This window comes from Cebus imitator, unplaced genomic scaffold, assembly GCF_001604975.1.
Source record: "Cebus imitator isolate Cc_AM_T3 unplaced genomic scaffold, Cebus_imitator-1.0 Scaffold37, whole genome shotgun sequence".
In the NCBI taxonomy this organism is placed as follows: Eukaryota; Metazoa; Chordata; class Mammalia; order Primates; family Cebidae; genus Cebus; species Cebus imitator.
In genome coordinates, this window is record NW_016107352.1 from 4,835,840 (window position 1) to 4,842,573 (window position 6,734).

Consider the following 6,734-nt stretch of genomic DNA (forward strand, 5'->3'; position numbering starts at 1 on the left):
CTTTATACCCAAAGGAAAAAAAGAATTAGGAAATATGGAGGATTCATAGTATGCCTGCCTTTGGTTTCCTGAGGTCCCTTATGTGATACAGAATTCTCTAAAAATGTAGATAGATTTTGATAACATCATAATCAAGATCCTAATAAATCACTGCATCCATCAGATTGTGAACTTTCTGAGCAATTCTCTCCCCGACCCACAAGACCCAAGCCCCATCCTGAACCTAACATGGTGACCTGCTTGCAGCCTCACTGGATAGATAGTGGTTAGATAAATGAAAGCATTTTTTAATCAATATGACATGAAGAATTTGGATAAATGATTCCTATTTCTCTCAGTCTAACAAGGGGAAATAGTCCAATAAACATATCTGTAAGTTTGATAGAATTTGTAAGTTCTTTTGAATATTTGGAAATCTATGATTTCGTTTTTAAGACATATAGAGTTAGGTGACTTTGTGTCTCTTATATTTAACCAGTTTGGTGTCTTTCTTGTGCTTTTCACTATAGCATTCATGGGTCCTATTAACAAAAACAGTAGAGAAAGTGGCAGACGCCAGGCGCGGTAGCTCATGCCTGTAATCCCAGCACTTTGGGAGGCTGAAGCAGAATTGTTTGAGGCCAGGAGTTCAAGACTAGCCTGGGCAACATAGTGAGACCTTTTTTTTTTTTTCCTTTTCTTTAAAGAGAAAATACAGATAATAGGTTACCCCATGGTGAGGCTTGGGATGGTGGTAGGAATGGAGTGGAGGAGGGAGTCCCTTCCCAATGACTAGATATGTCTCACTTTGTAAGAGGGCTCTCTCCCATGTGACTTTCTCTCCTCTATCTATGTCAACTTTGTATTGGGAGTGTTCAGTACAATATGTAAATGGAAAATTCAGAAATGAATGTACAAATAGAAATAAAGATACATGCGGGTGTTGCTTTTTCACTTTTTCAATGAAGATCTGATCCTTTGGTACTTTACTTTGTCCCAATCCCACTTTTCCATGAGTTGTGGCTAAGGACTTGTCCTTAATTATAAGATTCTGGTTGTTGAAGCTGTTGTTTATGTATGAAGGACTACTCAGAATATCACTGTAATTATAAATCTGCCCCTCTGAGTTCTTCAAAAATAGGAACATGACTGATAGGTTTGAAAAAGGTTAAAAATATGCTTAGTGCGAAAAGGAAAATGAGCTAAAAAAAATTCCTGGTATTTTATTATAGTTCTTTATTTTATGATGATCTTTATTGCAATAGTAATACCTTGACTTTATAAAATTCTTCCATGTTTTAACCCTTGGTGTGCATACTTTTGCCCTTAGGAATATCTTGCAGGCTTGATAAGAACTATAAGAAAAGCAAATTTGGAAAGGCACAGTGGCTCACACCTGTACTCCCAGCGCTTTGGGAGGCCAAGTGGGGCAGAACACTTGAGTCCAGGAGTTCAAGGCCAGCCTGAGCAACGTGGTAAAACCTTGTCTCTACTAAAAATACAAAAATTAGCCAGGTACGGTGGCACATGCCTGTAATTCCAGCTATTCAGGAGGCTGAGGCATGATCGTTTGTCAGTTTAATTTATAGGGCCCTAGCTACAGAACCTAGAAGGGTAAAAGAAATTTTGTTCTCTCCTGCAATACAATAGGAGAGTTTAAAGGATGTGACTTAGGGTAGGTCAGAGATCCACATTTCTGTTGTCAAAATAAATACAGTGCAAATACATATGAAAAGTAATAATTTAGAGACTATTAGTAAATGATTCTTTGGTATAAGGTAATTTGTCATATTCTTTGGGGAAGGAACTTAGGTCACCCTCATCTCTGGGATGCCTACATGTCAGGCAGATTGGTGCTTTTTGCATGATCATAAGTAACAAATGACATCTCTGACCAGAAACATTCCAACCATAAGATAAACCCCTCCCCGACCAGAGACATGCCAGCCCCAAGATAATCTCCCCTCCAACCAGAGACATTCCAACCCTGCAATAAACTTCTCCCCAAATCAGAAACATTCCAAGCCTGTGGTAAGTTTTCTTGCCCGGAACCCTTAAATACTCTTAGGCTGTATTTCTTTCCTCTTTCTTTAACTCTTACATTTCGTGCCAAAACCTGGGATGGGTGTTGGGGTAGAGGCTCTCTTGCCAACCAGGACACAATGGACAGCAGCAGCTCATCCTGTTAGATCCTGAGAGTCTCTGGCCACCCACTCCGTCTTGTCTCTTACTTCATTTTTTGAACCATTTGCATTGAGGAGGACAACTAACTTGAAGGGGACTTCAAGGCTCAGCTGGGACTACTCTCCAGTGAGCTCTCAAAACCCTCAGGTCTCAGGAATTCACCTCAAACCACCCACAACAAGTATTTCACTCTCTCCCCCTTCCTCCTTCCCTCCCTCCCTCATACAGTTGCAGTCCAAGGGTCCCTTTGCTGACAACTGGAACATCCAACATTGGACACTAATCCAACTGACTGGTAAGAGTGGCCCTCCCCTGGCTTTCTCGTGATACCGAGAGAAGTCAGGTCTGCTGTCCTCGTCCCGGGAGGACCAATGGGACTAAACTAGAAGAAATTTTGGGGACTCCCAGTTTCTTCTCAGCTTGACTGTCCTCTTTAGAAAGAGGATCCCGGGTTTCTGTCTTTTGTCTGGGGACGCCTAGAACCAAAACAGACTTCCTTGGCCTCTTTTCACCAGTCCACATGGATGCCAAACAATCCCACATTCCTACGTCCTCTCCACTGGGCTGTCTCCTTCACAACCTCGCCAAAGTTGGCTTATAGGGAAACATAAAGCCAAAGCATTTAGTCTTTTATTACAACACTGCCTGGCCTCAGTACAAATTAGATAACATCAGCCAACAGTCCAAAAATGGAACCTTTGCCTTTCAAATTCTCAGGGACCTTGACAACTTTATGACCAGGAATGTTAATGGCAAGAGGTTCTCTATATGCAGACTTTCTTCTACCTTAGATCCTGACCCTCCCTATGTCAAGCTTGCACCCCTCATGAAATCCTTCTTCTTAATGAAAACCCTCCCCGGGTCTCTCCTTCCTCCAAAACTCCTTCTCTGAAACCTCTTCCTCCCAAACTCCGTTCTCCGACACATTTTTTGACCCTGCAGATGAACCCCCTCACTATTCTCAGCCCCCTGCATCCACTGCTGGCTTGTCTGAACCCTCCACCCCAGTGGTCCCTCCTGCCCCCAAGCCTTCAGCCCCAAACCCTGCTCCTCCCCTCCTTCTCCTGTTACCCATTCAAACACTACTCCAACCAGTCAAACCACCTCTGCCATTCTCCCTCCCCAGGGAGTGGCTGGGGTTGAATGCATTGCTCACATTCATGTCCCTTTCTCCATGTCTGATTTGTCACAGATCAAACAGCGTCTGGGATCTTTCTCTAAAAATACCTCTCATTATTGCAGGGAATTTCTACACAGAACCCAGTCCTTTAATTTAGCTTGGCATGACATTTATATAATTCTAACTCTAACCTTCACTCTCACTCCTGATGAAAAAGAGCACATCTGGCATTCAGCTGAAGCCCACAGAGATGAACTCCATAACCAAGCCCCCACACAAAATCCAATGGACAATGATGCAGTCTCCCATAAAGACCCAGATTGGACTTACCAACAGGGAAATAATGGCATCAGGTGAAGAGACCACATGATCACCTATCTCCTCATGGGCATGGACAAAAATGTAGTTAATTATAAGAAACAGAGAAATGACACAGGAGCCCCAGGAGAATCCTCCCCTTTTCTTATCATGCTTCACTGAGGCTATGCATTTTACTAATCTGGACACAAAATCTTGAGAAGGGCAAACTTTTGTCCACCTCCAATTTATTTCCCAATCTTCCCCCAGGTATCCACAAAAAAATTACAAAAATTAGAGGGGGGTCCCCAGACATCTCAGCAGGACCTCCTAAATGCAGCCTTCCATGACTTTAACAACAGAGATAAGGAAAGAAACATTCAAAAAGACAAACATCTCTGTCTAAAATACCAGATGCTCACCTCTGCTATCCAAAAGTCAGTTATACAAAAGCCTCTCAATAACCCAAAGGGAAACTTCCTCACCTATGCGGAAGTCTGTTTCCAATGTGGCAACCCTGGACACTGGGCAAAGGCTTGTCCTAGCCCCTGGCCCCTCACCAAGCCATGTGCAACTTGTGGTCTTTGGGGACACCCTCCGCATTTGGTGTGGCACATAATGAGGCCCCCCAACCAACACAGGAGGAAATCTCTTCACAGCAGTTCACTAACAACGGAAGACTGAGGGTGCCCAGGATCTTTGCCCCCATGTCCAGTGAGTCCACGGAACCCAGAGTAATTGGGATGGTATCTGATAAGATTATTTCCTTTCTTTTGAATACTGGAGTGAGCCTATCAGTATTAACCAAATATCAAGGCCCATTAGAATGTTCATCTGTTTCCATTGTTGGCATGAAGGGCATACAAGAACCCCTATACAAAACACTACCACATTGTATTTGACATACCACCAGGCTTTTAAATTTTTTAGCTAAATGTGGGTGTCCAAAAGAAAGGTCCAATTAACCTTTCCAAAAGTCTCATACCTACGATTAATCATAACTCCAAACACTTGAGAAATTCTGCCAGCATGAAAGCAAGGCACTCAACAAATCCCTTTTCCTAAAACAAAAAGGACTTACTTTCTTTCTTCAGATTAGTGAGATATTTCCAACTGTGGATAGCAAATTTTGCCATTATCACTGCACCTCATTATGAACACATAAAAGGAAATCTGAAGCTATGCATTTTACCAATCTGGACCCAAAATCTCGAGAAGGACTCACTCACTCCCATTCATTCCCACTCCAGACCTTTATCATGCTTTCTCTCACCTAAAATGTGCCTTATACAGGTCCCTGCTTTAGGCCTTCCAAACTCCCTGAGACCCTTTCATCTATATTTACACAGTTCTCATAATCAGGCCCTTGGACTATTAGCCCAACCCATGGGAGATTCCCTCCAACTGGTGGCATATTTTTCAAAACAACTAGACCCCATTTACAAAACCTGACCCCTTTGCTTAAAAACTTTAGCCACACCCTCTCTGATTATCCCTTCAACACTAATTTTGGACCCCCGACCAACAGTCATGCTCTGATTTAATTGAAAGTTCTCTCACCATGTTTTACCACCTTACTTCCACTCAACGAAAAGGGAGCCCCAGATTGGTTTATAGATGGCAGTGCATCAAAAAACCCTCCCCCAAAGCAGGATATGCCATAACTGAGGGATATGATGATGATACTCACTGTCTCCCACCTAGAAAAGTCATAGAGCCTACCCCCTTGCCTTTGGGCACATCCTCCCAACAAGCAGAATTAGTTGCCCAAATAAGAGTACTAACCCTAGCAAAAAACACACAAGTAAATATATATGCTGATTCTAAATATGCCTGTAACATCATCCATTCCAGTGCCCAAGTTTGGAGAAAGCAGGGCTATTTCACAGCTAAGGGAACTCCTGTCATTAATGGAAAACTAATCCATTATTTACTAAAGGCAGTTTTACTTCCCAAAAAAGGTCGCAGTTATCCATTGCAAAGGACATCAATCAGATAAAAGCCACATTTTGATACAAAACCGTGAGGCTGACTATTGGGCAAAACATGCCTCAACCAATTATCCAATCCTCCAATACCTATTCCCCTTCACACAATGTATCACCTTCTTTTATCCAGAACACCAAATACAACAACTAGTAACAATGGGGGCACAATTCAAACGCCCATACTGGTTCATACAAAACAAATTAGTCCTACGTGAAAAAACAACTCTTTTGCAACCTCTTCCACACTAGCCATTCCCTCTACAACGGTTCTTAAGTTCCCATATACACATAACCCCAGATACAAAGGAACAGCTAAAGGCCATTTTCTATCCATGTTCTATTTGCCAAAAAGATTCACCCCACTTCAACACTGGCCCCCTTCTTTCCCAATCCATCAAGCTAGAGGACACCTTCCAGGACAGGATTGGAAAATTGATTTTACCCATATGCCCCCTGTTAAAAAGGTTTGATTTCTTCTAGTTCTGGCCAATAACTTTTCAGGATAGATCGAAGCTTTTCTCACAGCCAAAAACAGGCTTCTACTGTCACCTCCAAATTAATAACAGAAATCATACGCAGGGTTCAGGGTGCCTCTTTGTTTTCAATCCAACAATGGTCCTGAATTCATCTCTCAAATTACTCAAACACTTGCACAAACTCTACAAATCACCTGAAGCTTAGCTACACATCCCCTATCGACCTCAATCTTCAGGAAAGTTTGAAAAAATGAATGGCATTCTAAAAAACACCCTCGCCAGGTACTCACTCCAAACACATAAAGACTGGGTTACACTTTTATCTCTTTGCCCCTCCCAAAACTTCGGGTGCTCCCATGTAAACCCTTAATGCTCAGCCCCTTTAAACTCACGTATGGAAGACCATTCACCCGCTTTTTCCACCTCAGGGTCAAGCGCCACCTCTACCAACTCCTCTCCTTTCCCCTCTTCTACATACCATCAACCATTTCATTTGGGAATATGCTGACAAATACCTGCCACAACCCATCACAGACTCCTCTAATCCCTTCCTACAGTCAGGAGATTGGGTTCTGATAAAAGATCCCAGTACTACTCTCAATTCCTTCCTCACACCTAAACAGAAGGGACCTTACCAAATCATCCTTATGACACCCATGGCAGCAAAACTCTAGGGACTCCCCAACTGGA